Genomic DNA, 12412 nt, shown 5'->3' on the forward strand with positions numbered 1-12412 from the left:
TACTTGCACGACCACAAGTTGACCTGTTGCAAATAAAAACATCTAGGAACCCAAATAACATAAATTGCCTTAGTTGGCTTATAGGAATTATTAAATACACAGGATGAAATAAATACTTGACCCAAAATAGGTCCACAAACTCCCACGATCGCTCCATGTCACAATCATAATCTACATTAATTAAATGCACCAAGTTAGCCAATCTAATCTGCAAGAACTCCATTCACTAAACCAAATCATTGAGCGTCAACAAACCACCAAACATGACTGAGCTACACAACCATCATTGAGCTCCTTTAGTTGTTGAGCAACCAACACACACTAAGGAACACAGTATTTGCCAAGCAACATAGTGTGTGCCAAGCAATACAATGCATGTCAAGCAATAGTTGATGTTGAGCTCCCTAGCTAGCAGTATAACCAAAAACTTCTTGATAGCAACCAAGAACCCTGTCCTTCCACGACCGAGTCCTCCAACTCCAAGGTTCAATCATCTCAACATGCGGTATTGCAAACTACCCCAATATGTTCTTGTATCAATTTTTAAAGAGTGGCCCACTCTTAAGGAATTACAAGCATTACTAATCGATGCTACTATATAGGATTTCAAAGACTTGTTAGGTCCACTCGATTAAGATATGCTACAATGGTAAGAAAGTAACATTCAAGTGATCTATTTGCGTAAGATATTCTCTTCACTTTGTCTCTTCCTCTTGATCTCTTTCTGGTTGATTTACATGCTCACTCAGGTTTATTTAATAATTTCTCTTTCTTGATCTTTTCACATTTTTTCTACTCGGTTCACCTTCTATCTTCTTCTTCACTTCAACGCACATATTCAACAACAATTAGTGAGCAATCAGTAACCAAAAACAATCTTGTTCATTTCCTTGAATAGCTAACTTACGCCTTCTAGAATCGTCCAAATTTTTCTACTTAATTATGATCATAGATCTTAGATTCAATGAATTAGTCACTTGAAAAATATGTACACCTTGAATGTCGTGCTCATCTCCATTCTATTAAATCTCCTTCATCAAATCTTCATTAGATTTCTCTAGTTGTAAATCTCATAACTAACTTTAAGTTTATCCTTTGAACTTTTCAATCATTCTTATTTTATATATATCAAAAGTTGGCTTCAAATTAAATCTTTCTTTCTGTTCAAGATCAGTGAACATTACACCTTTACTCGTGTAATGCATCACTCGGTTAACACTAAAATTAATTAGGTAACACTGAATTTTAACTCTTCTTTTTCAGGCACTCGGTGACAATTGTAGTAACTTGGTTAATACTGTATTTCTTTTTTCGTTGTGTATACTTTCTTACATAAACATGATTTTCACCACTCAATCACAACATTACATGATTGTAAAACAATCAAACTATCATTATACTATCACAATCCAACTCATTGAAGTACCCATTGAATACCATACACTTATCAACTCTCTCATCAGCATTCTTTCTTCAAATCCTCTTCATCAATCAAAATATCTAGTACTCTACTGAATTAGCATGATATCTAACCAATGGAAGCTTGACATCAATGACAATATAACAACTAATATGACTCTTTCACATACAATTACAACATTATCAGTTGGGGATAACATCTTTTCCTTCTTCCTCCTCTTCTCCTTCCTCTCCCTCTTCCTCCTCTTCCTCTTCCTCCCCTTCTTCTTCTTTCTCCTCATCTTCTTTATCGTCCAATTCCTCTTCCTCTCCTTCCTCTTCCTCTTCTTCTTGCTCTTACATTTTGAATCCCCCAAAATCACACTTCTTCATTGCAACAAGATCACCTACTTATTATCATTTCTATACATTTTTTATTAGTGCAACAACTATCCTTGAATTACAGGACTCCAAAATTGAACTCTAATTCTTCTACCATTTTTCACTAGTTGTTATAAGTTGACCTAGCATACTTTTCCATTTGGCATTTTATAGTCATAGTATTTATATCACTAGATCATAAATGGAATAGAATGGCAAAGAGAACAATTACAACTTGCTTTAACTATAAAAGGCTTTTTAAAGAAATAAGTCTACATCATCATTATCATACACGACACCTACATGTTTGTGACTATTGTTGTTGCCTCTAATATAACTAATTATCTAAAATTCAACATACAAAGAGGTTTAATCTAAAAGAATGTGTCGCCCACTAATACACCAAGCTCCTAAGCAATGTACCCATGGAAACATCTAAATTATTTGTATACTTAAAAAAGTACCACGTAGTGGCATGTACTTGTTGTAATAGTTTATATATATATATACATATATAATTTTATAGTTTTATAAAATATACATATATAATTTAATAAATAGTCATCAATTGTGTAGCAAATTTTTAATTTATATTACTGTTCAAATAAATCTATAGTATATTATATTCAATGTGTGAATTATACATCTTTGAAAAATAAAGCATTTGATCAATTGACATCATTCTAATATCTCTTGCTTCGGGGTTTTTTATTTAATATTTTTTAACCTCCTTAACCTTCATCTTGGTTGTGATTTTGATATAAAAAATTGGAAAAATTCAAAAGTATTATGATATGATTCAGAAACTTAATAAATAATAAATAATAAATAAATAACATATTCCTCCTATTACAATCATGTTAGATAATTTAATATATTTAGTCATACAAAGCATTTGAATAGTTAAAAACTTCAAATCCAAAACATACTTAATTTTGGAAGTGAAAACCATTTAGGTTGGGAAGTTTTTGCATTTGATTTTTGTTTGAATATTTTGAATTTTTAAATATGATTAGGTTTAGAATTTAGAATATAGTATAATATAATTATAGTATAAGGTGTTTTAGAATTTAAGATGACAAATAAAGGGTGTGTTAAAAGAAAGTAAACAACCAAATTTAAATACTACTAGTATTTGGTAAAGGTCAAATGTGGTGAAAAATTAATAATCATATTTATTCAATATTCTATGCCATAAATTTTAGTGGAAAATATTGCAATATGGACAACCTCCAAAACAAAGGACTCCTATAACACAAAACCAAATCAACCAATCATATAATTTCTATAAAATATAAAACTTATAAATGAATAACAAAACTGTAGATATATTTAAATAATTCAAAAATAAGAGCTTGTGATTGGTGGATTGATGTTAAACTAATTGAGTAATCTTGCAAAGTGAATGCAATAGTAAGTCTATGGCAAGTACAATAACTTTCTCAATATAAATACACAAAAATCCATATTTGTTAATTTATCAATCCCAAATCTATTATCTAAATAATTTAGATAACTAAATAAATTTCTTAACCTAAATATCAAAACATCCATTTTATCCGAGGATGGTTGAACTCCAAGCGAAATGACAATGAAAAAATTCAGATCTGATTGTAGGTGGCTTGATCATGGTAGCAACATCCATCATAAAGATTTAGGCATTGAAAATTTCAAGAAAATCCTTTAAATTTTTAAATTTTAGAACCTATTCAGAATGCCGTCTTGCCTTAAAATTTAATCGATTTTTATTTATTTAACACCCACATACACTATAAAATGATAACTAATATTGATTACATAATAACAACTTTTAGAATTTCAATAATATAAACAATATAACTCATTTAAATAGTAAAATTAAAATAGATATGGTGAATCTATCATATTTAATAACCTTGTGTATAACATTGGCACGTTGTTTTACGTGAATTTTAATTTTGTGCAAAGCTCTGGCAGTTGGTAGATTTAGTGGAAACCCATTTAATTTCATCTTCATTTGTACATTTTTTTTTTCTTCAGATGATGTACTTTTAATAAGTTTAAATAGTAATTGGCAAAGAAGTTATTTTTTCCTTCCACAACCAGCTTAATTCGCAGTGTCGAAAACTAAAATGAATGTTGTCCAATCCACTTAGGGATTGAGCATTCAATGAGAAATCCAAAATGTGGTCATAATTTGGTAAGTCTTTACTCTTTGTGGAAGAGATTTCAGTCTAAGAGTTCAGATTTGAGTATTGGATTATTAAAACATATTTGTAGAACATATTTAGGTAATCCTTTGTAATAAAAAGTGACATGTAGAATGAATCTAGTATTCATGATTGTAGATATTGGTCATACATGCAATCTAGAGAGCTGGATTATCATGTTATGAATGGTATAACTTTGTCATATTGAAACTTGGTTTTAGAGAAAAGTGTTTGTAGAGTGACTCTAGCATTTGATTCCATTTCTAGTTTATTATCGGACACCCACACAATCTAGTGAGATGAGCATTGAAGATGAGTGTGAAATGTAGAGTTAGTCTATTATTCGATTCTATTTCTAGTTTATTGACAATTATAGTTATTGGTCATATCCTTGCAATCTAGTAGATGAATTGCCACCATAGGGGCACTTGAAGATGATTGTGAATTGTAGAATGAGTCTAGTATTTGATTTCATTTCTAGTTCATTTGGTGATTCTAGTTATTGGTCACCCATGCAATCTAGAGGTGGGTCACCACCATAGGAGCACTTGAAGATTGATGTGATATGTATAGTTAGTCTAGCATTCGATTTTATTTCTAGTTTGTGTGGCAATTGTTAGTTATTGATCACTCAAGCAGTCTAGAGGCGGATCACCAGCATAAGAGAAATTGAAGATGCATGTGAATGTAAAGTGAGTCTAGTATTTGATTCTATTTCTATTTTATTTGGCTATTGTAGTTATTGGCTTCCCATGCAATCTAATGAGGTGGATCATCACTATAGGGGCTCTTGAAGATGTATATTATGTGGGCATTCCTATTTGAATTGTAACATTTAGTTATCAACTTGATTGAAGTATATTTTCATTTTCTATAAAATCCATTATAATTTTCTTAAATGTATTTAATTTTTTCATGGAAATTCTTTGCAAAATATCAATTGTAGCGTAGAGAAGTATATTAATTTACATGGATTATTTTTATAGTTGTTTCATGACCTTTTAGGTGGTTATGTGTTTTGTGAAGCATTTCAATGAGAGGAGAGCACAATACCATTAAACAATATATATTACTTTTTTAGTTAAACGTTTGATATAATTTCTTATTCACTAATATACCAATAAAAGATTATTACTTACGTACTTTTGAGTCTTCAAAAAGTAATTAACCTACTAATTATTAATCACGATTAATAAAGAACTAGTAGGGATTAAACAATATATAAAACACATCATGTACTAAAATTTAACAAATGTTTATAACTTAATTGTCAATTTTATCTTTTTTTTTTGGGAATACAGTCTTTTAAAATATCTATTTTATCTTATAGACTTTATATTATTTGTGGCACAACTATAATAAATATTTAGTTTACCACATTTGTAGAAACAACAAACTCTCAACATACATAACATGTTATAATGTTAAAAAAATAATACTATAGAAAAAAATGGTATGAAAATATCAAAAGAAAAACTCGAGTTGACTAAATCCAAAGTTTTAGTCAATAAAAGACTTGTGTTGTTAGGTCAATGTTCAAAATTTATATCTTTTGAGTTGGTTGTCAATGGTTGTATTCATATTTAGTTGTTTCTTTTAAATTGTCACATGTTTAATTAGATATACAAACCTATCCTAATCTACACTCATGCCTACATGTTCGTACTAAAGATTAGACATCTACTTTTCATATATTCTTAACCATCCAATTAAATTTAATACATGCAACATGTGCTTGCACTAACACATTATTTTTGTGCTTCATAGAAAACCTCTCAATAACACCTTATTTGAGCTTGATTCTAAGAAAATCATCTCCCACACCGTCTTCATCCATATCCTTGACTACTACATTCTTTTACAATATTGTAACTTAGGTCTTTATTGGGTGCAAGACATGTTAGATAACCGAGAGGGGGTGGATTGGTTATAACCAGTTATTCTACAGGTCCTTAAAACACTTAACACTTTGAACTTTCTAATCACTAGCTTAGTAAACAGATCAAGCTTTACAATAACATTCAACTTATTTCTTTGATTAAACTGTTAACTTCATATACCATGTATTAGAGTAAACTTCATGTATATACCAAGTTACAACAATAAATAGTAAACATGAAATGAACATGCAACATAATCAACATCCACACAATTTTGACACAAGTATTTAATGTGGAAACCCTATAAAGGGAAAAACTATTTGGAACTGACAACACACAATTTTCACTCTTCTAAAGTGAGCTCTATTAGGAGTCAACCTTGTTAAATGTTACATATACATTGTTAATGTGACCCTGTTAGAGGATTTACACCAAAGGTCATTTAGACCTTATCACTCCTCAATATTTAGAGTTTTATGCTCTAAAGGACTTACAAACATTCAAAGGAATGTTGCCATATGAATGGATTCACAAATAAGACTGCTAAGTCCACTTGGTTAAGAGATTTTCTGCTAGAATGATTAGAAAGTAGTAGTTAAATGATTTTTTGAAGTAACAACTACCTTTGCTTGATCAGATTTCTATTTTTCTCATTTTTCTCCCTCTTCTCATCCTCTTTCTTCTTTCTAATACCTTCTGGCTTATCCACATACTTACTCAATAACTTAGCACTTCTCTTGTTTGATATTTACAATGTAGTTCTTCTTAGTTACCCCTTGGCTATCACCTTTAACATCAACACGAGAAACAACAATGAACATCTTGTTCATCACTTAAGTAGAAAAATAATTGTTGCTTCACCAGTTTCTTCCTTATTTTGTGTCTTAATCACAATTGTTCGATCTTATTCTAGCTCAAATTCTTTGAATCTGGACACTCGGGTATCATGCCTTCACCTTGAACTTTGTGCTTCAATTCAAATCATCAAATCTCATTCATCCCATCTTATTTGAATTTCTCCAATCATAGATCTCACAACTAACTTTGTCCTTATCCTCAAAACTTCTCGAACAATCTTTATTTTAATAAAATGTCAGCCTCAAATCCATTTTCTTCCAACCATTCTCCTTTCCTTTGCTAGGGTTTAACACTACACTTTGCTTGATCAATACTATACTCAGTTAATGTTGTTCTTTCTCGATTAATACTTCCCTTCATTCATTCACTTTACATGTGCTCGGTGACAACTATAGTATATAGGTTAATACTAATGTTCTTAATTCACAGACCATATGATCTTCCACTTCTTGACTTAATGACTTGCTTATACATGATCACAATACTTTATTGAATCATGTAAAACAATCAAATCAACATTATACTGTCAAAGTCTAACTCATCAAGTGGCCATTGAAATCCATACACTTATCATTCAGTTTTTTTTCATCGTTATACTTTCCTCAAATCATCTTCATCAATCAAATGATATGGCACTCTATTGAATTAGCACAATGTCTTACCAATTAGGCTTGACATTAATGACAACATAACAATTGATATGACTCTTCTACAAATATTACCAACATTATTAGTTTGGGCTAACAATCCCCCCCTTTGGCATCGATGGAAACACATTATTACATATCATTACATTATGAAACAATACCATCAAACAAACATAAACATCCTTAGCTCCGACTTCATTGGGTTCTCTATTCTACACCAGTTATTCTTGCTTGGTCTTTATGTGCTCCCCTTTTGACCATCCTTCCAGTACTCTCCTTTTCTTGTACATCTCCCTCTTTTTGTACAAAAATCTTCTTCCATAGGCAATCATCTTCCTTAACTACACTACATCACCCCCTTTATATTTCATACTCAGACTTATACATATTTTCCCCCTTTAATAAAAATTTCAAAGGTAACTATAACCTTGAATGAGAAACTTACAAAACATTGTAGTTATACCTTTTACCTTGCATGTACTAATTACTTCTTCTTCATTACATTAATTTTCACAACTCTTGGAATAGTTCCTACAGAGTGAACTCCTGCATCAACTCCATAAAGATATTCTGATCATCCATGAATTGATGCAACATGCATCTTAACTTAGTGAATCTTGGATAGGGGAAGGACCCCTAATTTACCTCTCAAATACTCAAAAGAATCCAAGTTAGGAAATGGCTTTGTGAATACATCTTCTATTTGTTCCTTGGACTTCACATACTCCAATGTGACTTATTTCTCTTGAACTTGCTCTCTAAACTAGTGATAATTGATAAATATGTTCTTTTTTTTTTGCATGCATCATAGGCTTTTTCAATATGTTAATAGTACTAGTATTGTCACAATAGATAGTAATAGGTTATGTGACTTCCTATTGCATACCTTCCAATAGTTTCTTGATCCAAACAATGTTTAAACAATTATTTGCAACAACATCTTTAGCATCACCAATAGACTTCAAGATACAAGTTTGCTTCTTACTTATCCATGTTACCAATCTTTCTCCTAAAAAGAAAGCTCCATCACTTGTACTCTTTCTGTCACCAACATTTGACGCCCAATCAACATCAGTATATACTCTTAGCTCAAAACCTCCTTCTTTCTTGTACCTTAAGTCATATTATTTTGTTCCTTTCAAATAGCTGAATATTCTTTTTATTGTAGTCACGTGTCTCCTTAGGATTGGCTAAAATATCTTTCTACTATACCAAATACATGTGCAATATCAGGTCTTCTATGAGCTACATATTCATAGGTATGTACATAGTCTCATTCACTTCTTTTGAGTTGTCTTGCTTAATTACATCTAGTGACCATAGAGGCACAAATGGTCTTGACTCACTTATGTTAAATGTCTTCAATTTCTCCTTGATGTATTTGGACTGAGTAACATATATTCCTCCTTTTGGTTGATAAAATTGTAAACCAATAAAGAACTTTATCTCACCAAACATAGACATTTCAATTTCCTTACCCATATGATCAGTAAATGACTTCCTCAACAATTCATTTCCTCCAAATATAATATCATCAAAAAATATGTTTTCTTTCAATTCCTTATTTTAAGCTTCACTCTTCAATTATAGGCTACTATTAATACCAGTTTTAATAAATCCAATTATGATCAAATATGAATGAATCTTTCGTACCATAGTCTTGCTTCTTGCATCAATCCATACAAAATTTTGTTTAGTTTGCATACCATGTGTGTATGATATGGTTCCACAAATCCTTTAGGTTTAACAAAGTAGACCTTTTCCTCTAGAATTCTATTTAAAAATGTAGGCTTGACATCCATTTGGTAGACCTTGAGTCTCTTGTGTGCATCATATGCCAATAGTGTTCTCACTCCTAATCTTACAATAGGTGCAAAGGTTTCTCCATAGTCAATTCCTTCTTCTTCTACATAACCTTTACATACAAGTTTGGCCCTGTTTCTTACAACCTATCCTTTCTCATTCAACTTGTTTACAAAAATCCACTTTGTTCCAATCACATTCTTGTCTCTAGGTCTTGGCACCAATGTTCATGTGTTGTTCTTCTCTATTTGATCTATCTGTTCATTCATTGCATTGATTCAATCTTCATTCTCAAGTGCATCTTTTATATTTCTAGGCTCAAACTCACAAATCAAACATGTATTATCTTTCAACTTACTTCTTTCCATGACTCCATAACTTTTATCTCCAATTATTTGATTTTGTGAATGGTGCCTTCTAACATACTTTGCTAAAATAGGCTCAATTCTTTAGTATTTAGCATTATTAGAACTCCATTAGGGCTCAACATTATGGTCAAGGTGCTCTATCCGTGACTTAGTTACTTCAGGTTATTGCTTGGTTTCTCTTTATTGTTTCTTGGTGTACCACTGTAGTGACTTTGTGAGGTGCATGGGTACAATATTAGGTGCATCATCTTCTACATGCACAAATATTTTGTAATCTTCAAGTTATTTCTTTCTCTCATCATAATTTTTATCTGCAAACTCATCAATTCTTACATTTTCACTTTTAACCATAGTGTTAGTCACTTTATTCAAACATTTATATGTTTTACTCCTAGTAAAGTAACCTAGGAATATCCCTTCATCTTCTTTTGAATCAAGAATTCCATTTCTAGTATCCTTATGAATATAACAATTACTTCCAACAATTTTGAAATGACTTACATTCGGTGTGTGTCCATGCCAGAGTTCATATGGTGTCTTGTCTATGCCTTTATTCAACTAAACTCGGTTGAGGATGTATTTAACAATACTTATAGCTTCTCTCTAGAACACTTGCATAACTCATTTTTTAGTTAGTAGGGTTCTAGCACAATCAACAATACATCTGTTGCTTCTCTTTACAATACCATTTTGTTGTGGAGTTCTAGGTCTAGATGCTTGCCTTTCAATTCCATGCCAATAAAAAAGTTAGTAATTCATCAAACATGAACTCACCACCTATATCGGATTGTAAATATTTTAACTACTTATTAGTTTCCTTCTCCACTCTTGCCTTGTAGCACTTGAACATTTGAAATACATCGTATTTAAATTTTAGAAATATCACAATCATCAATCTTAAATAATCGTCATCAAATAGAATAAAGTATATATCACCATAATGACTTTCAACTTTCGTTGGACCACAAAGATCAATACGAGCCAATTCCAATATGTCATTACATGAGTATGACTTGCTTGAGAAAATTGACTTAGTCATCTTATCGAGTTCACATTATTTACACATAGCAATGCAACTTTGGTAAACCTCTCACTTTCTTCTTCCTACTCACTTTAATAATATTATCAAAATTTACATGACAAATTCTCTTATTCCATAACCATACATCTTCTAATTTAGAAAATTTGCGTGTACTTATACTAGGATCCAAGTAAAATAGATTACCTCTTGTTTGTTCTCCTATTCTAATCAATTTTCCATCGACATCAAATATTTCACCTTTCTATTCAGAAACTCCAATCAGTGACCTGTGAACCTAATAAGCATCATCACATCTAATCTTGTCATTCAACATCAACGAACCTCTACCTTTCACAGGACATGGAAAATTGTTTCCAAGCTTAAAAGATCCACCATCATACTCTTCTAATTTATTAAAATTATCAATATCACTAGTCATGTGATGTGAACAGTCACTATCCATAATCCATGTATAATTTTTACTAACATGAGATATAAGGGATTTTTGTTCTTCATACATGTCCCCCGCTAAATAATGTTTCACAGAAACATACACAACTTCTGTTGGAATTATAGGTAGGAAAGATAAACTTCTAAGAGGCGGGGGGTGGGGGGGGAGGTTGTAAATCAACAGTAATAACATGAACCCATAAAACTTTTCACCACTCATCCATCTCATGCATTCAATAGATAAACTTGAAATAAAATGCAAAGTACAAACATCTAAAACATATGAACACATAAGCAAGCACACATTTGACACCTAATATGATTACCCAAAAACCCTCCAAAGAGAAGGTAAAGCTAGGGTGGGGATAACACCCAAAATTCTTCACTATTGCAACAATAAAGTGTAGCCAATTAAGATTACAACGATTTGTGCATGAGACATGATTTGCCTTGTGAAAGGCCTACCCTATTAAAGGCTTACAAGAATTGTTAAGTCCCACCTTGTTAGAGGATTTCAACACCTTGTTAGAAGCGTGCTTGGCTAAAGGACTTCAAAACATTCACTTGGAATGTCACCCTGTTAAAGGATTTACAACAATCTGTTAGGACTACTCCACCTATGAGATTTAACTAAAATCACCTGTTAGGATGTTTAAGCATAGATCTTGTGATTAGCTCTGGTAGCTTGATCCATATAGTGTCCTTCTTGATCCTCTTTGATTTGGTATGTCAATGCTATATCCTCTATCCTTTTTCTTCTCAAACTAATTCTGCAATTCGCTTTCTACAACTTCTAAGTCTCCATGAATGCTTTATTTTTCACATGCAAACTTCACAATTCTCCTCCTTTAATTCCTTACACACTCCTTATGAAGTTTAGGTTTTCATCCTCGTTAAGAAGACTAGAAGACTTAGGGTTAGGTATGAATCTACGACTGAGATTCATCCTTTTTGCCGCTTAATCCTTCCCTTTTTCTGATTGGCTGCATGTAATTGCATAGGAAATCTGCATACAAATTTGTCCTTATCTTCAAAAGATTATATTATATCCTTAGGTTGGTTGAAAAATATTTTACATAGTTGTTTGTGCAATCAAAAACAAATATGTCCAATCTGTCATGCTCGACACTTGAAGTTATTGATGCTCAACACATACTATAATTCTATTTCTGACTTGGTACCTAAACTGCTCGACATCTATTTTTTGCTTAGCACTTGAATCACTCAACATGTATTCTTTTCTCTGCACTTGAGTGACTTGAAACTCATTGGAACTCAACATAGTCTTGTATATACATATCGCACTCGACATGTATTACTAGTTCAAAATGAACTTAATAAATGACTTAAGTGTGTTGACAGTTGTCAAAATCAATCTGAGATCAAGAATCTCCCCCTTTGACATGAGTGTCAAAAA

Source organism: Cupressus sempervirens, chromosome 3 (assembly GCF_028749045.1).
Source record: "Cupressus sempervirens isolate cs-2001-9-10 chromosome 3, ASM2874904v1, whole genome shotgun sequence".
In the NCBI taxonomy this organism is placed as follows: Eukaryota; Viridiplantae; Streptophyta; class Pinopsida; order Cupressales; family Cupressaceae; genus Cupressus; species Cupressus sempervirens.